General features: G+C 40.2%; 1 pseudogene; it reads left to right on the plus strand.

The window, feature by feature from the left end:
- The first annotated feature begins 14,063 nt into the window (after positions 1–14,063).
- LOC120234534 lies at positions 14,064–14,706 on the plus strand (annotated as a pseudogene).
- Positions 14,707–24,058: the final 9,352 nt, after the last annotated feature.

Genomic DNA, 24,058 nt, shown 5'->3' on the forward strand with positions numbered 1-24,058 from the left:
AGCAGAGAACTTAGCCTTCTTTTTGCGTCTTTTTATAGCCCTTGGATTCTGAGGATTTAACAATAGCTCTAAGAGGGTGAGTGACAGGCCCACATCTGGAAACATCCCTTGCCTTAGTCATCAAAAACACTGGGATCAAAAAGATAGAAAGATAGAAAGATGATGTTTCTTTTGAGGAAACGGAGTCTGTGGGCCCCATCACTGTGCACATTTGTGCCTTAGGAAGCCACCAGCCTCTTTGGTATTTGGTATAAACGGTGACTGACATGAGGACAGGTACTCATTTATCTTCATTTTGCTTTGTGTCCCTCATCAACTGGATGTAGACTTGGTGCTCTGTAATCTTTGAGACAATGGATGGCAGAACATTGAAATGGTTTGCAGTCAGCACCAGGGTGGAAATCACTGATGGACAGATGAGTTCTAGAATCTCTACAAGAAAGATGCCGTTTCTTCTGAAAACGAACTATTCATCTAAAATAAAAAAGCTGACAGCAATATAATTTACTTTAAGATGGAATGGTAGCTAAATTCTACCACAGTTCTGTGAGATCAAATAGGACAAAACATCTTGTAGCAAGGCTGTGTTTCCACATTCATGGCTTTGAGGGGAATGGGGAAGGTGCTATAAGCCGCCCCAAACCAAAACAAACATTTTACAATATTAAACCTCATTCTATTGGTTTCTTCATAAAATTTCAATGGTTTACTTCAGCTGGACAACTTTTCTTCTGTATGAAACACCTAAGTATGCTAAATATCAGTACACAGGCTTTCTCTTAAATTTGACAGAAAAGCCAGAGACCTAACTAGACCTAACTTCAAAAGGGAACTTTGAAGGAAGACTTAAACTCTGACACAGAGTAGGAAATCCGGAAAATTCTAAAGCATCGTGGAACAATAAAGGCATGTGAGGCAATACTCCTTTCCTGCAGCACATGGGGGCAGTTCAGCGATGGTGTCCAGCGATCAGTTCATCGCTGTCCAGCGATGGCAGGACAGCGCTTTTGGCCAGCGCCAGCCACCGTTAATAAAGCATACTGAATTCATCTCCTACATTCCAGCACGTCTGTTCTTTTGTTCTTTCACAGTGAAACTGCTTTTCCTTAAGCCTTCATGCTTCAGGTGGTAACATGAAATGGGTTTTTGAAGGCAAAATGCTTATTTGGTTTATTCCTTGTTTATGTCCTTGAACTTTCTTGCTGGAGCAGAGTCTGAATATCCACAAAGTACCAGGTGGTTTCCTGGCTCGGATGAAGGAAGAAAATAACTCTTTTCTTTCACTTCATCACAAAAGTTTCCCTTATCTGGTATGATCAAGCATCGCAGATGGTGCCCTTTAGGATTTTATAAAATGTTTAATCTCTAAAAGGAGACTTTTCCTTTAATTTTAAGTATTTGTTCATAGTCCAAAGAATCATTGCCAATAGTGACACATCTGTAATAGGAGTTAAGTGTTGTGGATTTTTTAAAAGTTTATTTTGGGAGGAAAAAGTGCATGAGCAGGGGAGGGGCAGAGAGAGAGAGGGAGAGAGAATCCCAATCTCACTGTCAGTGCAGAGCCTAATGTGGTCAAACTCATGAACCATGAAATCATGACCTGAGCTGAAATCAAGAGTTGGACACTTAACCTACTGAGCCATGCAGGTTCCCTAAGATTTGTGGATTTTTTATTTTACAAAGCTTCATTAAAAGCCTGGTCATTTAACATGCAGTATTAATGATGCCCCATCCAGCACTGTTTTTGTGCAGAGTCCGTGCCCAATAAATGTAGGATAAAGCATGCACCTTGGGGCAGTTAGCTGGCTCAGTTGGTTAAGCAGCTGGCTTTTGGTTTTGGCTCAGGTAATGATCTCACGGTTCTGTGAATTTGAGCTCCACATCAGACTCTCTGTCCCTCTTTCTCTGCCCCTCTCCAGCTCTCTCTGTCTCTCTCTCTCACAAAAAAAAAAAAAAGAAAGAGAATGTATCTTGATTTTGAGAGATTCAATCTTAGAAGTAATTAGAATGATGATTTCTGGGGTTGCTTCTGGGCTTTAAAAAAATTCAGATATTTTATCTGAAGAAATATTGTGTGCAAAATATTCTACCTTAAAGAATGATTAGCTGTTCCTCCTACTGTAAAGGGAGAGTGAATCTGAAGTGGGTTTTAGTTTTAGCCAGAGGAAATTTGGTTAGAGGCAACGAAGAAGGACGCGGTGAAGTTTATCAAATTCTGGAACGAGTGATGGGTGTGTGCGTGTGCGTATGCTGGTGAGAAAGGATATTTTAAAATTGTCAAAAACTTCTGCTTTGGGATGGTATAAATCAGATCTTGATTGTAGGTGAGGATGAAAGTAGATGGTCATGCAGAGCACTTGTGTCTTTCTGAGACTACATCTGTTTTCATTCTGAGACCCCACACCTCTGGAGGACCGTGGGTGCCTGGTCCCTCTGTTGGTCATGGAAGGCGAGCCCGCAGGTTATCTCCACCCACTTCTGCAAGTAGCTTCTCATCCTGTGCATGTCCCCCTCTCTCAGGCACCCCACCTCTCTAGCTCTTTCCTGTCCCTGAGATCTCAAGGGACAGAGAGTTTCCCGTTGCCAGTGTGTTGCTGCTTAAAGATTTTCCAGGATTTAAGTGTAATCCCCAAGGTGTTGTTAAACATACAGCATTAAGTGCAGCACTGGAGGGAGGCAGTGGGATTTAAGTTTCCTTTGAGACCATCACTTTTATTAACGGAACTCCCTTACCCAAGGAAAGAAAGAAGAGAGACAGTAAAGAACCAAGGGTGGTTACATAAGAGTTACTGTGCAGTGTGCTTGTCAAGAATAGTTAGAGAAATATTGGAAAATAATTTTGGGCACAAGGGGAGCAGGTCAAATAATTAAAAGTTTGGGTTTATGATGCCACATATAATATGGTCCTTGGGGCCCTTTTTCTCTAGAACTCTTAGATTAAATCTGTACATGATGTTATTTCAGGGCCATGGAAAAGGTAACATACAGATTAAAATGGGCATTGTAACAAGGAGCAACATCTAGTGACTGGGGTGGAGTGGCAGAGGTGTGGGGGCAATATGGGGATAAACGTTCATATTTTCATTAGTATGAGTTTCCAAGTGACTCGAGTAGATGGAGTGAGCGTCTGTTAGTCCAAATGGATCTGGATCTGGAATGAGAAAAGAAATACATAAATAAGTATGACCACAAAAGTTAAGGTTCTGTGATACTGAAGGATGAGGAGTATCGAGGGAAGAGAGAGAAACTCAACAATTCCTAGAAAGTAGGACTGGTAGTAGTTTTTCACATTCCTTGAGGCTGAGATTTCAGTCAAATGAGCAGCAGCTAATGACAAGCATTGAGCTCAAAGTCCCAAGAGGTGAAAATAGAAACAACTTTTTAAAGGGGTAAAATAAAATTCATGGATGGTAGGTTCATGAAAGTTAATTAAAGGAAATACTGGCTTATGTGGTAATGTTTCATGAGCTTCAGGATTGATGTCCCGAAGGATAGCTTTTATCTCTCTGGATTAGACACTCCCTGCCATAGTGTCTCCCCCGCCCCAAACAAAGATTGATTGTCTTCTCCTTTTAGCCGGGTGATGAACTTCCATCCGTGCTTCACAACCCACCTCAGGTCGCTTTTGGGAAACTGACTCTTCTTATTTCCTGTGCAGTAGTCTAAACCTTCCTTTTCTCAACCACTTTTCATGTCCAAACCTCTTTGAAGACCTGTATACCACATTCTGACTTACTGTTTACTTCTCTCGACCTTGCTTAACTGTAGGGCCACATTTGCCATTGGCATCGAGCATGTTCTAAAAGAGAGGCCCCGTGTTTACAACATTTTTAAGGGAAAGGGCTAAGATTTAACTTTTATAGTCCTTTTGGATGCAATTCAGTGCTTATCTTTTCTGTTGAATGAATCATTACTTAGACAATCAATTTGTTCCTATTCAGATCAGAAAAAAAAAACTTCTCAATGATTTATTTATTTAGAGTTTCTGCAAAAGCTTCCTAATGATACCTCCCAATTGCCTCCCCTCCACTCCCCAATATCCTTCAAAAATATCTTTTTAAAATGCAGGTTGCGTTATGTCAACCCCTTCTTCTTTCAAACTATAGATGCTCCCCATTGTCAGTAAAGTCAAAGCCTTCAGCATGACACACAAAATCCCTCTACCGGGACTCCCACCAGCCTTCACACCTCCCTTCACAACACATCCTCTGCTACCACTGCTCCAGGTGTGGGGCGGCACTGAGAGTCCCTTTCTTTTCTCGTGTTCTTCTTTTTACTTTATCATCTTCCTGGTCTGTCTTCATCCTTTCTTATGCCTGAGTGACATTGTCACCTCAATTCTCCCCTTCTATTTTGTCACCCAGGAACTGGTTGTATCTCCATTTACCATTTATTTTGGACAAAAAAATGCCTTTATGTCTTCTCCCCCTCCAGACTGAGTTCATGGAGCCTTGAAATACCTAGCACGCTGCCTGCCACCAAATTGACAGTTCACTGGTTGTTGTTTTTCATCTCCTACCCTGGAGGTGTGGTTCAACGATGTGGCACCAAGAGTTCCAAATACTGAGAAGAAGAGGTTAAAAACATTAGGTTGAAAACAGACTAAATATCTTCCTATTTCATTTCCCCTCAAGAGTGAAGGTGAAACAGATGGAAATGCCTGGTACTTAAAGGATGTTTCCATAAATTATTCTGTGTAAAAGACACCTAGGAGCTCACTCAGTCATGGGAACTCGGGCCATTCAGCCTTTGTTTTCATTGATTTTTCTGTTGCCTTGTCACAGCCAGGCACAAAATAATGCTAATTGGATGAGGCTTTTCTAAAGACATCTTATTAAAAAACTAAAAAAATACCTGGGAAGGTATAAAGGTGATGCTGAAGCCTTAGGAAGGGGAGATAAAAGGTACTATATGTTTGTCAGAAGCAATAGTTGAGCCAGTCCTTAAGCACCCAGTGAGAAAATATAGGGCATTATTTATCTTCTAAGATGGCATGCCTCCTTAAATATGCCTCCCACTGTTCAGTAAGTAGGTCTGGAGTATGTGGCAGGCATCCTTCTGGCGGCTGGGGAAACCACCCCACCTCTGCCCCCAAGACCCTGTGGTCCAGAAGAGGAGGTGGCTGCGTGATGTAATTACAACAGGAGAGTGAGTTCTGTGATAACGACAGAGGTGCAGAGTGCATCTCTGGTTGAGTGGGTCTGAGAAGGCTTTGTAAGCACACTTGAGTATCTTGAAGGATGAGTAGGTCCTGGGGCACCTGGGTGGCTTAGTCAGTTAAGCGTCCGACTTTCGCTTAGGTCATGATCTCGCGCGGTTAGTGGGTTCAAGCCCCGCGTCGGGCTCTGTGCTGACTGCCAGCTCAGAACCTGGAGCCTATTTCAGAGTCTGTGTCTCCCTCTCTCTCTGACCCTCCCCTGCTCATGCTGTCTCTCTCTCTCTCTCTCTCCTAGAAATAAATAAAAATATTAAAAAAAAAAAAAAAAGATGAGTAGGTCCTCACCGAGTCCCAGTGGATGGCATTCCTGGTGAAGGAGATGGCCTGGGCTAAGGTATCATGCAGTGAAAGCTCATCGTGATATAGTGAGTAGGCTTCATGAATATTTGTATCAAGTTACCTCATTTTTTAGAACATAAACTTTGGGACTGAATCCCTTTCACTGGGTAATTGCTGGTTTGGAGCATGAATATGAATTTAAGTGTACCTTATTCCTACATCTTTAGAAGAAGTTGAGCTGCTCTAATGCACCTGGTTTTAGAAGGGTCTCCCAGTCCTAACCAAGGTTAGAGCTTTCTTGGACATTCTCACTCTTACTAACCAGCATTCCTGGAAGTAGAGTTGGACTGGTAAAACTTGGGACTACCAGATATAAAAGGCTGATTGACTCATTGAGGATTCTCTCTAATGCTCCCTGGGGGAATGCAACCATTGGACGGTGCCACGGGGTAGTGAGGGAAGGGACCTGCAGCTGTGTGTGATTTGCCTGCTTGAGATCCATTCTGCCTCTATCCTAGAAAGTTCCATCACTTTAGTTCTCTAAATGTGCTATCCAGTTCATTAACTCTGGTACTCTAGTACCCTAGAGAACTTTTTAAAAAATGTTTATTTATTTTGCGAGAGACAGAGAGAGCACCAACATGAGGAGAGGTAGAGAAGGGGAGAGAATCCTAAGGGGCTCCATGCTGCCAAAGAGCTCAACGTGGAGCTCTATCTCACGAACCATGAGATCATGACCTGAGCCAAAATCAAGAGTCAGATGCTTAAGTGACTGAGCCAGCCGGGTGCCCCTACCTTGGAGAACTTTTGCTTGGTGGCTGGGAACTTTGATCCTACTGTTCAGTTGTCAGTTTGGTCAACTGCAGGCCTTTCGAGTAGGGCAAGTTGGCATAGAGAATTAGGATATTTCACTGGAGTGGTCCAAACAGAGGTAGCAGAGACACAAGGGAGAAAAGGGACTGGATTTTTCACCCGTATTGCCTCATTGCTGTGTTTCACTTTCTTGCTTCCCCTTAGACAATGCTTTCATTAAATCACTACCACAGTGAGTTAATTATGAAAAACCAAAAGGATCTTTTTTTTTTTCCCTTCACATTTGGATAAAACATCTCTGTGATTCTACAACATTATTTTTTTATTATATGTATCTGGGGACAGTGATCTGTCATCAAGATTAATTTTGACCCACTGACAAGTGTCCTGATGAATTGTTCCTGATGTTCTGAGTGAGCAAGCTCCTCTTTGGGCTGGGCTTAATGGCTGAATATGAGTTCTATACCCAGCACACCCTGCGAATCTGGCTTAATCTGTAAAAAGCGTGGGGAACCACGTTCTCAAAGTAGCAAGGCTAGAAGTGGCAGGGCCCCTGCACACGATGGTATAGGTTGCGCACTGGAAAACTCTAGGGGGAGCCATTCACACATATGATTTAAAGGTACCCTTTAGGATTAATTACATTGCAGTCTTTTTCTCCCAGGTTTTATAGTTCTTGGGCCACCTTTTCAGTCACGTCTCCCCTCACTTTTATTTTTTCCATCCTTCTTCGTCCATTCCTGAGGTCACTTGAGGGTTTTACAGATTTGTACGTGTTTAGTATTATATTTGTCAGGATGGGCCAGGTTATGCTGCAGTAACCAGTCATTTCAGAGTCTCAGAGCCTAAATAAAAAGATTTATTTCTTGCTCACTCTTCATGTTTGTGATAGGTTGGCTGTGGGCTCTGCTCCCAGTCTTCATCAGATCCAGGCTGAGAGACATCCATTACTCCACATAGGGAAAAGGGGAGCGGGTGAACCACACAGTGATTCCTAAAGCTTCTGTTTACATGTAGTAGACAGAGGTTTACTTCTGTTTTAGAGGTTTACTTCTCTAAACGTCTGTCAAAGACGTTTAGATAGCTATGAAAGGAGGGCAAGGAAACCATAACTTTATCATCCCAAAGGATGAGACCCAGAGCATCTGGGAACAGCCCTAATGACTGCCATGGATTTAGTGAGGAGGGGTAGTGGGATCATGGACTTTGAGCTCAGTCCACCACAGGTTCGAATCCTGGTTCTGCTTCTTGTTTCATGCTTAATAACTTGCAAACAAATTACATTATCTTTCTGTCCCCCAGTTTCCTCTCAGTATAGTGGAGATAATAATAGTATTTTCTTAGGGATGATGGCCATCCAGTGCTAGTTATGTAGTAGGATAACCAACAAATTTCTTTTTTCTTGAGCCCCCCACCTCACTTTCCACCTGGGGTTCCCTATGGTGCCAGTGCTTTGTGTTAGTCTGTTGAATGAGGAGGTGCGGGAAACTCCCCCCACCTTCCAGGCAGCAAACAAGAAAGCCCTGGTGACATTTGCCAAAGCTCACGAAAATAGCTATTAGGAAGGCAAACTGTGCTTAGAAAAATATTAATTGGACTTTAAGCTCATTAGGAATTAAAAACAGCAACAAAAATGTTCACCTTTAGCATAAAGGAAAAAAAAATCCTTGAGAGCCACATAGCCTCCCCTAAAATGCGTAGCTACTGACCCTCTGTAAATGCCCAGAGGCTTTTCTTTGCCTGGCTACCGAGGTTCAGGACAACACAGCAGACGCAAGTGACTTCAGGATACCTTTCATGCTTGGCAGGCGTCCCCATTTTATTTATGATATCAAAGCTGCAACGCTGTGTTCTCTTCTGCGGAAGACATAAAAGAGATTCAGAAGTCATCCAAATCATCTTGTAATTAATGTTACCACGCACGCCCAGGACATTAAAATGTTAACAGTGTTAGAATCGTGTGCTTTGGAATACCGAGTGAGGGCTTTATTAGAGAGAAATGCTCAGCAGATGTCATCCACCCTAATTGAGGACATCAGGGTGCCTGCTGCTCGTTCTTATCAGTGGTGCAGAGAGTTTTTTTTTTTTAATTTATTCATTTTCTTTACTGCTAGAATCTGCTCTCATTATTAGACTATCTTGTCACTCATTTGCATTTCAAGTGCTGGGACAGGGGGAGGGGGGTAGCAGCTATCTGCCTTAGAAGAACACTTCAAGGGTTACTCTATCAAATAGCAGCACAGTAGCACAGTGAATCTGACATCTGGGTTATCTTATTCCCAGATGCTCTGTGGTGTCATTAGCAGGATTAATCTTAGCTTTAATTTCATAATGATTCTTATTCTAATATATGTGAATGAACACAAAGTCTCTTGACTCATTATCACCAATTTACCCAAGATATGTAATCAGGCTCTTACATTCACCAACATTTATTTTTGCTAATACATCTAAAATTGTAGATTAAGCAAATACAGTTAGTTCCAGCTGAGTGAATGCCTACCGAGGTAGCAATGTAGTATTTATGTTTTAATTAAGGGACATTAATGGTGTTGTTTTTAAATATGTACTGACCAAAAATGTGTTCATGGGGAACGGTAAAGTCGTTGTTCCAGCAGCGTCCAGCTGTAAAATTAGTCACAGCAGCATTACATTAGAAGCCATTATCCACCTCTTCTGCAAATTATTGAAATTCCCTCTGTTAATTATGTTTTTAACCTTTATAAATAAGATGGAAGTACGTAGCCTCGATTCCAAACAACTCTGCTCCCCTAAGGAAACAGAGCGGCGGGTCCTTACTGGCGACTATAATTATAATAAGCTTCGTTGTTTTCGTTCCCATTCAAGGTGACCATGCCACATCAAATATTGTCACTTGCAGCTCATGACTCAGAGTAGCCAAAAGGCCATTTCCCCCCTCATTTGACACTAAGTTTTGTAATAGCCTTAAAGGGGGCGGGGGGGGGGGCAAGAAGAGATGGGGATGCTCTAGCAAATTCCAAATCTCTCTTCACTTACTTCAACACTGGACTAACTTTTTTCATTTACCAGCTGTTGTCGCCCAGCAGCATGTAGTGCTTTATTATTGATGGATAAAATGTTCAAACATTTAAAGAAATGAAAGTCAGCTTTGCATTTTTAATTAATTAATTAAAAGTACTGTAAATGCCAGCTTGTTAATTGCTTTGCACCTGCAAGCCAACACAGGTTTTGTGCACTCTTTCTTTGAATATTAAATTTTTTCTCGCATGTCTTTATAATGCTTGGGAAGTCTCTCCAGCAAACATATTAGTAAAGAGTAAATATTGAATCTTAGACAAAACTCATGGCTTCATCTTTCACTGTACCCAGAATAGGATTTAAAGGAGGATTTAGATTTCCAAGGCTTCTAATTAAGTAGTGATAATCAGGCTTTCTGCTGAGGGTCACTTCCTGGGAGTAATTTGAGTTATTAAAATGCATGTTTTTGTTTGTTCTGCTTTGTGAGCTAAAACTGATCCCTTTTAATATAGCAGCAAATATGCAAATTGGTGTTTCATTATATTGTGCAATTTATGGCAATCTTCTCTAATTTACTAAAAGGTCAGGAGCCTGACCTTGTCATTCAAAATTTTTTTCCCTGGTAAAGCTAAACTAATTATGTGGATTTTTTTTTTTTTTTAATGAAACTCTGAAAGTGTGCAGCATGGTAAAGAATGTGACAAATTTAACTTTCATTTAGCTCTTATATTCATCAAGATGGCCTTCAGTTTTGTGTCGATCCCAGTAACAGAGTAGGTGATCTCAATTGTGATTTAGGAATCAGTTTGTTTTAAAATACTGCCTAGGAAAGAGAGAGAACTTAACAATTCTTGTGCCTCAGAAAAATGTGGCAACTTGAATATCGTAGCTTTACTGAAATAATTACTGTGTACATGTTTTAAATTGTCATTGACCAGAAAATATTAAAAAGAACTATCATGAGCTCAACAGCAAGCTTTTTGTTCAAAAGACTTACCAAATCTTTATTTTGTTCTTTATTGACACTAAATATGCTTTCTTAACTTTTTTCATTGCCTTACAGGGTTTTCCCTTTGACCAGGAGAATTTTTATCTCCAATATTTTTAAATCCTTAGGAGTACAAGTTGGTACCATTGACCTGTTTACTTTTAAATGATAGTGGTTTGCACACATTAGCCTGAATAAGAGTCACTTGGATTTCTTGCTCAAACCTAGATTCTAAGGTCCCATCTCTTCAAAATTCTGATTCAGTAGGTCTTAGATTGGCTTCTAGTAATCTGCATTTTATTCAGGTGGTCTGTTGTCTATACAGGTGACCCTTGGACAGCAGGGGTTTGAAATGTGTGTATATTTGTTTTATTTATTTATTTTATAAATACAAGATACTACTGTAAGTGTATTTTATCCTCCTTATAATTTTCTGTTTTTTTTTCGTTTCCTTTTCCTTTTTTTTCAAAGAGAGAGGAGTGTGCAAGTGAGCGAGGGGCAGGGAGAGAGAGAGAGAGAGAGAGAGAAGCAGGGCTCACCTGAAGCAGAGCTCACACTCACCTGAAATGGGGCTCGAGCTCACCTGATGTGAGACTTGTACTCACAAATTGTGAGATCATGACCTGAGCTGAAGTCAGATGCTTAAAGACTGAGCCACCCAGGCACACCCCCTCCTTACAGTTTTCTTAACAACCTTTTCTTCTCTGTAACTTGTTTTATTGTAAGAATACCATATATAATACATAGAATGTACAAAATATGTGTTAATTGATTATGTTACTGGTAAGGCTTTACGAGTATGCTATTAGTAGTTAAATTTGGGGGGAGTCAAAAGTTATATATGGATTTTTGACTGTGCAGAGTGTTGGCACCTCTAACTCCCAAATTATTTAATGATCAACCTTACTTTGTAAAGAATTCAGAGCAGTTTGTCCTCCATCCGATATGCTCATTTGCTTAATTACTCATTCATCACATATATAAGGTGATTTTTTGAATAAATAAAGGAATAAACATGTATTGTGTGCCATGCATGATCATTGTCCTTAAGGAGCTAGCCAGAAAAACACATGTATAAATGGTTATAAGGCAACATTAATGAAACTATAAGCGAAGTTATAAAAAAAAAATCTTTGGGAGCACAAAGGAGGTAAAAATTCATTATAATTGGGGATATTTAACAAAGAAGATTACACTTAGACTAGGAAGAATGAGAGTTTTCCTCTAGGTGGTGAAGGTGGGAGAAAGACAATACTGACTAGGGAGGAGCTTGAACAAAGGTCCAGAGATGGAACATGCACGGTGTGTTCAGGGGAGGGTGAGCAACCTGATATGACCACAGTCCTTGTTGTGTCTTGAATTAGTGAGAGTGAAGATTTCCTGAGATCAGATTTTGCGGGACCTGGAATATTTCAATGCTGAACAGTTGGGGTTTGTTGGGTGGGCAGTGGGATACCAGTGTCAATTTTAAAGTGAGGGACTGACCTGATTAATTGTGTGCAGCAACAATTTGGACAGAAACAATTAAAGGCAGGAAGAAGTGTTAAGAGGCTACTCATAGTCCATGGAAAGATACTAAAGTCCTGACAAAGCTAATGGAAATGGAGATGGTGGACTGGATTCAAGGGACAAACATAACTTGGCAATAAGTTGGATTTGAGGTGTGGTTAAATTTGAAGGAGGAGTGAAGGAAAGGGAAGTTGGTGTCCAAGTTTCTAGTTGAGTAACTGTGTGGATAGTGACACCATTGACCAAGACAGGAAATGTAGGAAGACAAACATGATTGGTGGAAATAAAGCTTTTGACTTAGAAGCTTGCTTAGAAAGTGTGTTTGAAGACTGGTAATGCTAGCAGCTCTAGGAAGGTCGTAAGAAAGGCAGAATCTCAGACTTCTATCCCAGATCTACTGAATCAGAATTGGCACTCTTGTGCCATCCCCAGGTGGTGATTCATATGCCCATGAAAATCTGAGAAGCTCTGGTAAAAGAACATACAAAGTCTGTTGCTGGGACACTATATGCTAAAGGACTCCATACCAAAAAGGGCTTTGTGGTTATATAAGTTTGGGGAAAGCTCTATGTGATAACTGGTATGATAACTATTCTTGGAGATTCAAAAACTGTAAGTTATATGTTCTTCTGAAACCAGCATTACCTTATATGTTAACTAAAATTTAAATAATAACTTGAAAAAAAAGAATAAATGAAGTCCAAAGTTAATAGAAGGAAAGAATAACAAAGATCAGAGCAGAAATAAATGAAATAGAGACTACCAAGACAACAGAAAATATCAATGAACCTAAAAGCTTGTTCTTTTAAGAGATAAACAGAATTGACAAACCCTTAGCTAGACTCACCAAGAAAAAGAAGAAATAAGATTAGAAATGAAAGAGAAAATGCTACAGTTGATACCACAGAAATACAAAGGGTCACCAAAGACGGCTATAAACATTTGTATGCCAGCAAATGGACAACCTAGAAGAAATGAATAATTCCTAGAAACATGTAACTTTCCAAGTCTGAATCATGAAGAGACATAAAATCAGAATGGTCAATTAATAGTAAGGAGATTGAATCAGTAGTTTAAGCACTCTACAAACAAAAGTCCAAGACCAGACAGCTTCACTAGTGAATTTCATTAAACATTCAAAGATGAATTAATCCCAATCTTCTCAAACTCGTCTAAAAAAGAAGAGGAAGGAACAGTTTCAAACTCATTTTCTGAGACCAGCATTTCCTGATACCAAAAACAGACAAAGACACAAGAAAAGAAAATTACAGGCCATTATCCCTGATGAACATTGATGCAGAAAATCCTCAACAAAATATTAGCAAACCAAATTCAACAATACATTAAAAGGATCAAACACCATGATAAAGTAGGATATATATTATAGGGATTCAAAAGTGTTTCAGTATCTGCAAATCAATCAATATGCTACACCACATTAACAAAATGAAGATAAGAATCATATAACCGGGGCGCCTGAGTGGCTTAGTCGGTTAAGTGTCCGACTTTTGCTTAGGTCATGATCTCGCGGTTCGTGGGTTCAAGCCCCGCGTCGGGCTCTGTGCTGACTGCCAGCTCAGAGCCTGGACCCTGCTTCAGATTCTGTGTCTCCCTCTCTCTCTGACCCTCCCCTGCTCACGCTGTCTCTCTCTCTCTACTAGAAATGGATAAAACATTAAAAAAAAAAAAAAGAATCATATAACCAATTCAATAGATGCAGAAAAGGCATTTGACAAATATCAATTGATGATAAAAACTCTCACCAAAGCAGGTATTGAGGAGATGTACCTCAACATAATTAAGGCCATCAATGACAAGCCCACAGCTAACATCATACTGAATGGAGAAAAGCTGCAAGCTTTTCCTTGAAAATCAGAATCAGGGCAAGGATGCCCACTTTTGCCACTTTTATTTATATGGTATTGGAAGTCCTAGCCAGAGAAGTTAGGCAGGAAAAAGAAATAAAAGACATCCAAACTGGAAGGGAAGAAGTAAAACTCAACATTTGCAGATAACATGATGCTTTATATAGAAAACCCTAACGACTCCACCCCAAAACTGTAAAAACTGATAAATGAATTTGGTAAAGTTTCAGGACACAAAAGCAGTAGAAACAAATTAGTTGCATTTCTATCTACTAATAATGAACCATCAGAAAGAAAAATTAAGGAAACAATCCCAGGTATGACTGCATCAAAGAGAATGAAATACTGTTTAGCCAGATGGGCTGGAGACACTTCTGGGAGCAACAGCGTGATGGCTGCCCAAGGAGAACCCCAATTCCAGTTCAAACTTGTATTGGTTGGCGATGGTGGTTCTGGAAAAACTATGTTCATGAAATGTCATCTGACTGGTGAATTTGAGAAATATGCAGCCACATTGGATGTTGAGGTCTATCCCTTTGTTGTCCATGCTGACAGAGGGCCTATTAAGTTCAATGTATGGAATACAGCTAGCTGGTCAGGGAAAATTTTGTGAGCTGAGAGATGGCTATTATATTCAAGCCCAGTACACCATTATAACATTTGATGTAAATTACTTAGGAGAACCTGCCTGACTGGCATAGACATCTAGTACAAGCATGTGAAAACATCCCCATTGTGCTGTGTGGCAATAAAATGGACATCAGGACAAGAAAGTGAAGGCAAAGTCTATGGTCTTCCACCGAAAGACCAACCTTCAGCACTGTGACATTTCTGCCAAAAGTAACTACAACTTTTAACAGCCCTTCCTGTGGCTTGTTAGAAAACTCATTGGAGCCTCTATCTTGGAGTTTGTTACCATGCCTGCCCCTGCCCCACCAGAGGTTGTCATGGATCCAACTTTGGCAGCACAGTGTGAGTGTGATCTAGAGGTTGTTCAGACAACTGCTCTCCTGGGTGAAGATGACGACCTTTGAGAAAGTGCAGCTGGAGCCCAGAGTCAGACGTCTGGTTTCATAGGCAAGTGTCCTGTGACATCAGTGGTGCAGCGTGTTTGCAACTTTATTGTCTAGCTGAGTGGAACATGTGCTTCATCTCTGGGATACTGATGGAGAAGAATGGGCTTCAGAGTGAATGTGGCATTGTATACTCTCAGTTTTTGGACCTGCACATTTAGCTGTTTTGGAACACAGTTGTTTCCTTCCTGAGTTTCAAATATAAGACTGCGGTAGTCACATCACAATATCCGGTGGTGAAATCTCATTTGTCACTGTCCTTCCCATCCCTTTTCATTCAGAATTAGAATAAAGTTGCATTTCAAATATCCAAAAAAACAAAACAAAACTGAAATACTTAGGAATAATTTAACCAATGAGGTGAAAGACCTATACACTGATGGCTGTTAGACATGAATGAAAGAAATTGAAGAAGACAAATAAATGGAAAGATATTCTGTGTTCATGAATTTGAAGAATTAATATTGTTAAAATATCTGTACTACCCAAAGCAATCTACAGATTCAGTGCAATCTCTTTGAAAATTTCAGTGGCATGTTTCACAGAAATAGAAAAAAACAATTCTAAAATTTGTATGGGACAGTAAAAGGACCCCAGACAGCCAAAGCAATCCTGAAAAAGAACAAAGCTGGAAGCATGATGCTCCCTGAATGTAAACTATGGTTGGAAAGTTATAGTAATCAAAACAGTATGGTATTGGCCTAAGAACAGATACATGAATCAATGAAACAGGAGTGAGAACCCAGAAATAAACCCATTATTATATGTTCAATTAATTTATGACAAAGCAAGAATATACAATGGGGATAGGCAGGGTCTTCAATAAGTGGTGCGGAGAAAACTGGGCAGCCACATGCAGAAGAATGACAGTGGACCACTATCTTACCCTCTACACAAAGGATAATTCAAAATGGATTAAAAACTTGAATGTAAGATCTGAAAGCATAAAACCCCTGGAAGAAAATGTGAATGGTAATCTTGACGTTCGTTTGGCAACATTTTCTGAATTTGACACCAAAAGCAAAGGCATCAATAGCAAAAATAAGTAAGTGGGATTACTTCAAACTAAAAAGCTTCCACACACGAAGGAAACCATCAACTAAATGAAAGGCACCTAGTGAATGGGAAACGTATTTGTATATTGATTTTTGATAAAAAGTTAATATCCAGTGGCACCTGGGTGGCTCAGTCAGTTAAGTATCGGAGTTCAGCTCAGTGAGGTCATGATCTCATGGCTTGTGGGTTTGAGCCCCGCATCAGACTCTGTGCTGCCAGCTCAGAGCCTGAAGCCTGCTTCAGATTCTGTGTCTCCTTCTCTCTCTGCCCTTACCCTGCTAATGTTCTGTCTCTCAAAAAATGAATAAAAACATTCAAAAAATTAAAAAGAAAAATGTTAATATCCAAAACATATAAACCTAATAGCGAAAAAGAAGTCCAATTCAAAAATGGGGAAAGGATTTGGATAAACATTTTTCTAAAGAAGACATATTGATGGCCAACAGATACATGAAAATATGCTTAATATCACTAATCATCAGGGAAATGCAAATTAAAACCACAATGAGATATCACCTCAATTAAGATATTACCTATTAGAATAGTTGCTATCAAAAAGACAAGAAATAACTTTTGGTGAGGATGTAGAGAAAAGGAAATCGTCATGCACTATTGGAGGGGAATGTATATTGGTGTAGCTACAATGGAAAACAGTATGAGGTTCCTCAAAAAATTAAAAAATAGAACTACCATATGACCCAGCAATTTTACTTCTGGATATTTGAAGAAAACAAAACCACTAACTCAGATATCTGCACCCCCATGTACTTTGAAGCATGATTTACAATAGGCAAAACATGGAGACAACCTAAGTGTTCATTGATGGGTGAAAGCATAAAGAAAATGTGGCATATACACACAATTGAATGTTATTCAATCATAAAAAAGAATGAAATCGTGCCATTTGTGACAACATGGGTGGAACTTGAGGGCTTTAGGCTAAATGAAATAAGTCAGAGAAAGACTTCTCTAAAGAATAAAGATAGAAAGTAGAATCTAAAGAACTGCCAAAACCAAACAGAAATCCAGGCTCATGGAAACAGAATAGACTGGTGGTTGCCAAAGGTGAGGGTGTCTGGTAGGCAAAATGGGTGAAGGGAGTGAAAAGGTACAAACTTTCGGTTATAAAATAAGTAAGTCCAGGGGCGCCTGGGTCGTTCAGTCAGTTAAGCGTCCAACTTTGGCTCAGGTCATGATCTCGCTGCTCGTGAGTTCAAACGCCGCATCGGGCTCCACACTGTCAGTGCGGAGCCTGCTTGGGATTCTCTCTCTTGCTTCTTCTGTCTCTCTTTCAAAATAAATACATAAGCTTAAAAAATAATTTAACTCCTGAGGATGTAATGTACAGCATGGTGACTATAGTTGATGATACTGTATTGCATATTTGAAAGTTCCTAAGAGAGTAAATCTTAAAAGTTCTCATCACAAGGAAAATAAGTCTGTAACTATGTAGGGTGACGACTTGACTAGACTTAACTGTGATAATTTTGCAGTGTATCCCAACACCTAGTCCTTAGGTTGCACACCTGAATCTAATATAATGTTATCAAACCCAAACCTCTACAATTTATATTGGCTTATTGCAGCTCTGAGGAGTTCTATAGTGATGAAATCTGTCTGATTTTGCCTAAGTCAGTATTTTCAAAATGTATTTTATCATTGAGGTAGTAGGTTAATTGTGTCCCTCCAAAAGAAATGTTTAAGTTTTGACTCCCAGTACCTGTGAATGTGACTTTATTTGCAAATAAGGTTTTGCGGATGTAATCAAGTTGAGAGATTGCTGTGTGAGGTGGATGCTAAATCCAATAAATGGTGTCTTGATAAAAGAAAGAAGAGGGAGGCTTAGAAAAAGACATATGTAGAGAAGAAAGCTGTGTGATGACAGAGTCAGAGATTGGAGTGACACAGCAACAAGCCTAGAGATGCTAAGAATCACTGGCAACCACTAGAAGCTGGGAAGAGCCAATGAAAGATTTTTCCTAAGCCTTCAGAGGGAGCATGGTCTTGCCAACACCTTAATTTTGGACTTCTAGCCTCCAGAACTGTGAGAGAATCCATTGTTTAAAGCCATCCAGTTTGTGGTAATTTATTATTGCAGCCCTAGGAAACTAACAATGTGTGAATCTTTAAGACAAATAACACAACACTAATTAACATTCTGAGCATCACTAGATTAGAAGATAGTAATTTAGAACATACATGGAGTGGTATGTGCAGGTGGAGGTGGGGGTGTCAAACTGGCTTTGGAAACTGGGTATAAATTTTAAGAGGGGACTGGGATAGATGAGAGACATTGGAAGCAAAGGACACAGTGGGCAGTTTAAGCCTGGGGAATGAATGGAGTAGACCAGGGAGAGCATTTAAACAGAAACCCTAGGAGAATAGCTATAATGGAAGGAAAACTGAAAAAAGAGCAAGAGAATGGGCATTCGGAGGCATAACAGAAGAAATAAAATTTTTAAAAGATATATGCATCCCTCTGTTTATTGCAGCATTATTTAAATAGTTAAATTTTGGAAGCAGACCAAGTGTCCCTCAATAGGTGAATGGATAAAGATGATGGTTAACAGAGGGGAGGTGTTGGGGGATGGATGAAATAGATGAAGGGGAATTAAAAGCACACTTACGGGGTCACCTGGGTGGCTCAGTTGAGTGACTCTTGGTTTTGGCTCAGGTCATGATCTCATGGTTTGTGAGAGTGAGTCCCACATGACCTTACAGAGCCTGCTTGGAATTCTTTCTCTGCTCCTCATCTGCTCACACACTCTAATGTGCTTGCTCTCTCAAAATAAACAAACATTAAAAAATGTATACTGATGAAGAGCACTGAGTAATACATAAAATTGTTGAACTATATTTTATACTTGAAACTAATATAACGTATATGTTAACTATAAAAATTGTGACGACAGGAAAAAAAGACAGGAAAAAAAGGCTTTTAATTTAGCAATTAGGAAGTTAGTAGTGATCTTTGAGAAAGCAGTTTGAGCAACCTGAAGTAGAGGCAACCTTGCCATGGGTCAAGGCGTGAATGAGAGGGCCTTCAGTCAAGTCAAGGTAAAAGCATTTCAGTCTTCAATCCTCAATCTTTCAGTCTTCAATCTTCAATCTTCAATAAGTCAGAAGAATTGTTCTTAGGAATTTGACAAAGAATCTTAAAGATACTATAGGTAGCATCATCTCTTGGGGAGGAGGAAGCACACACGTGCAAAATGATCGAAAAGGAGATAATTATACGATAGAAAAAATGGAAAAAACAAACGGGTAGAGCTCAGTAAAAAATGAAAGAAGGGCCCCTGGATGGCTCTGTTGGTTAAGTGTCCAGCTCTTGACTTCAGCTCAGGTCATGATCTCACAGTTTGTGAGTTTGAACCCTGCATCACGTTCTCTGCTGTCAGCACACAGCCCATTTTGGATCCTCTGTTCCCCTCTCTCTGTGTCTCTGTCACTTGTACGCTCTCTATCTCTCTCTCTCAAAAATAAACATTAAAAAAATGAAAGAAATGATGAGGGACTATAAAATCAATGCAGAGATAAAAGTCTCATTAAACAAACAAAAGCAGACTAAACATAATTGAAAACACAAGGATACAATTATTACATGATGAAGCAAAGCCTGGCTCCCCTTTTAGCTATCTCGTACTGAAGTGTTTCCCATTTTTCCTAAAAGTCTTAATCTTGATGGCATGTTCTATTAATTAGTAACAGGGGAGCTGGACCCAGAGCAGTGGGATGAATTCTGCCATCCCTTTCACTCCTTATTTAGGTACTGAATTATTCTTTTGCAATGTCTTTATCTTTTCAAGATTTTCCTTAACAATTCTCATAAGCCCATTTTTCATGGCAAAGAAATACTGATGGTGTAAGCTGGTGAGGGAAGAACATATGACCAATGACTCCATGCCAGCTGTGTTCCCATCAAGAGCCACACAGACAGTAAGAAAGATGTCTAGAATTCTATGGAATAAATGTCCCCAGAGCTATTGTAATTGATTAGACCTCAGCTTCATAACCCCCCTTAAACTGATGATCTTTAAGTGGTGCTCAGGTGCTTGGCCTGTGGTCTTCAAGCTACTGGCTTTAGATTTAACTGGCAGGAGGAGTCCCTCTGACAACAAATTTCACTGGAGAAGCCCATCTATCAGAGGGCAGACCCTAAATTCATCTCTCAGTGCCCTTTCCCAAGAAAGTCAATTTCCTCTGTCCAATGTACAACTTCCTATCTTTGATTTGGGTTTTCTTAAAAGAACTTGATACCAGTGGCCAGTGGATGCATATGTGTGAATTCTGTTTAGTCCATCCAATACTGCAATTCATGCCAAACGTTTGATACCCAAGTCCTAATTCCCAGGAAAAGTGTGATTTTATGTTACCATGTGGTTGTTTTCTTGTTCTCTTGAGCATCACTAACCTACAGTTTGGTCTTGCCTGCTAACATTCTGCACATTAGTTGGGGCTGGGAAACCTAAAGGTAGGAGCTGAAACAGGTCTCAGGCTTCCTTTGGACTGTGTTGGCGTGTGTGTGTGTGTGTGTGTGTGTGTGTGTTTAGCTTCCTAGTAGTACAAAGGAACTGAGAAACCTCTCCCCACAGGAAGCTCTTTTAGAAAGAAAATGAAATAACCCTTTAGGGCCCCACATGTGTACCACAGGCAGGCCTTGCACTAGAACCAAAGAAGTCAGCAGCAATTTTCATCATCCTAATGAATGGCACCACCACCCACACAGCCAAAAATTTGTCATTATCCCCGATTCTTTCCTTGTTCTCATTTTCCACGTCTAACTTACCAGCAAGTTCTTTTGATTTTACCCAACAAGGTATGTTGAGTCTGCCTTCTCTCCATCTCACTTCTACACTTGTGCCGTGCTCTCCTGAATTCCTGTTTGGACTGTTAACAACTGTTTCCTGTCTCTCCACAGCCATGCATTTCATCCTCCAGTCCACTGTCTGCATAGTAGCCAGTGCCACATTGAACATAAACTAGGTCATGTCACTCTTCTGTTTAAATCCCAGCTTCCAAGTTGCCTCAGAATAAAATAAAAATTCCTTATCATGACCTTCAACATCCTGCATAGTCTAGCTCCTGCCTACCTCTATTAGCTCACTCCAGCCACACAGGTTTCCTTTCAATGGCATGAATATATCAAGTCCTTCCCTTTCTCACAGATTTTGGGCTATTTCCTTCTCCTGAAAATGTTCTTTTCCCAGTTCTACATGAGTGATACCCTCTCATTTTTCAGGGCTCAAATATCATCTGTTTAGAGTTTTCCTTTCTCATTGAAAGTAGGTGTATCTCATCCATTTTATTCTCTGCCTCTGTTTCCTGTTTCTTTCTTTCTTACATCTTTTTTTTACCTTATTTATTTATTTTGAGAGGGACAGAAACACTGCAAGTGAGGGGGCAGAGAGAGAGAGAGAAAGAAATCCCAAGCAGGCTTCTTGCTGCCAGCGCAGAGCCATATGGGGGGCTCAAACTCATAAAACTATGAGGTCATTACTCAAGCCAAAACCAAGAGTTGGATGCTTAACCGATTGAGCCACTGAGGTGCCCCTCATTCTTTATTAAATCTTAGCAATATTTATAATTATTTTAGTTTAATCACTTTCTTCTCCCTCCCCACTAGAGCAGGAACACCACAAGAGCAAGTACATAGTCTGTCTTGTTCTATTCACTAAAGTATCCCCAGGACTTTGGACCCTCAACAAATAATGGACAGCTAACAAATAACTGAATGAAAGGATGATGAATGAATAAATAAACAGGTGAATCCATTCTTGAAGACCATATATGAATGCAGAACCCTTAACTGGTATCCGTGCAAATACTATGCTCCCTTTCCTTTCAGAGCTTTAAAGAAAGATCTCATATTTGGGGAAATTTAATTTTCAGAATCCTTTGAATGGGAATTTTTCAAATAGATGTCAATAGGTTTACAGAAGTTGAAGTCTGTTATGTGCTATGCAACTCTGCAAAGGCATAGTCTGGAAGGTGACCCATTCTTCTGTGAGTTTGCTTTTTTTTTTTTTTTTTTTTTTTTTTTACAAATAGCTTATTGTCAAATTGGTTTCCATATAACACCCAGTGCTCATCCCCACAAGTGCCCCCCTCCCCCCGACATCCATCAGTCCTCAGTTTGTTTCTCAGCATTCAAGAGTCTCTCATGGTTTGCCTCTCTCTCTTTCCCCCACCGTTTCCCCCTCCTTCTCCCCAATGGTCCTCCATTAAGTTCCTCCTAATCCTCCTACACGTGAAAACATATGATATTCGTCCTTCTCTGCCTGACTTATTTCGCTCAGCATCACACCCTCGAGGTCCATCCATGTTGCTACACATGGCCAGATTTCATTCTTTCTCATTGCCATGTAGTATTCCATGGTATAGATAAACCACATCTTCTTGATCCATTCATCTGTTGATGGACACTTAGGCTCTTTCCATGTTTTAGCTATTGTGGAGAGTGCTGCTATGAACATTGGGGTACATGTGCTCCTATGCCTCAGCATTTCTGTATCCCTTGGGTAAATTCCTAGCAGTGCTATTGCTGGGTCATAGGGGAGTTCTATTGTTAGTTTCCTGAGGAACCTCCACACTGTTTTCCAGAGGGGCTGTACCAGTTTACATTCCCACCAACAGTGTAGGAGGGTGCCCGTTTCTCCACATCCTCGCCAGCATCTAGAGTTCTCTGATTTGCTCATTTTAGCCACTCTGACTGGCGTGAGGTGGTATCTCAGTGTGGTTTTGATTTGTATTTCCCTGATGAGGGATGCTGAGCATCGTTTCATGTGTCTGTTGGCCATCTGGATGTCCTCTTTGGAGAAGTGTCTGTTCCTATCTTCTGCCCATTTCTTCACTGGGTTGTTTGTTTTTCGGGTGTGGAGTTTGGTGAGTTCCTTATAGATTCTGGATTTAACCGTTTACCTGATATGTCATTTGCAACTATCTTTTCCCATTCCGTCGGTTGCCTATTAGTTTTGTGGGTTGTTTCCTTTGCTGTGCAGAAGCTTTTAATCTTGATGAGGTCCCAATCGTTTATTTTTGCCCTTGATTCCCTTGCTTTTGGGGATGTGTCAAGTAAGAAGTTGCTGCGGTGGAGGTCAAGGAGGTTGTTTCCTGCTTTCTCCTCTAGGGTGTTGATAGTTTCCTGTCTCACGTTCAGGTGAGTTTGCATTTTTGATGGAAGTTCAGAACAATCCAACCATAAAGCAGTTCACCCACAGACTTCAACAAAGCCCTGATCATTTCTGGCCACACAGTTGTTTATATCAGCCATTGGAATTTGGCAAATAAATATAAAAGGATGTTGATGAGGACACAATCAATTTTACATACATCAGTTTTAAAAATCATCTACTTTTGGTTTATAACTAAGAAGATCATAAGGTATCCCTATTTTAGGCATCTCTTACATTGGGAGAGACTATTATGGATGAAGGGTGAGAGTAGAACACTTGAATTAGATTATACAAAAAAAGTTTGGAAGAGTACTCTTGCTTTTCGGTATATTTGAGGATGAGTTTTTCTTGTCCCCCTTTATTACTTTACTCCTGGTTAAACAAAAAACTTTTAGTTTAATAATACAAGACCTACTGTAAGCCAGAATAGACAGCTGAAAGAAACCAGCTGTACTGCCAAGAGGAGATCTTGGTCTTGTAGTGATTTTACATACAAGATGCTGAAAGATCACAGACAATGCCAAGAAGAACTTACAGAGTTTTTGACTGAAGAACCCTCTCTAACTTTTCCCTCCCCAGAATGGAGGCAAGAATCATGATCTCTGTGGTCCAGATCAAGTGGTACAAACCTGGATAGCACTGGCATACTGGGGAAAGGTGGAAGATCTGAAGATGGGGGAAACTGGGAAACTCAGAGGAAGAAGAGATTCCTGGTCATGCACCCAGACTTCTGGCCATCTATCTAAGGCTAACTGTGTCCAAAGTGAAGGGTCTGGTCAATAAGGAAATGGCCATCTTGTGTCTTGCAGATTTCAGAGGAGCTTATATCAGCTCATAGTAGGATATTTTCCTCCGGGCAGAGGATTATCCCTGCATTCCAGGTTCTCTGAGATACTTGGGAGGGGTGGAGGGAGAGAAGGTTGAATTTACATAGACGTTTTATCTAGAATCTCATTAGCAGGAAGGCTACCTTTGTCTAAGATAGTCTCCTCCAAACTGACATTTGGAAACTGCAGACCTCAGCCGTTTCCTCTAGGGTCTTTGAGGCTCCTTCCCCCACTATGTATATAGGTGACATTATTTTA

Source organism: Hyaena hyaena, unplaced genomic scaffold, assembly GCF_003009895.1.
Source record: "Hyaena hyaena isolate Hyena2069 unplaced genomic scaffold, ASM300989v1 scaffold_111, whole genome shotgun sequence".
Lineage (NCBI taxonomy): Eukaryota > Metazoa > Chordata > Mammalia > Carnivora > Hyaenidae > Hyaena > Hyaena hyaena.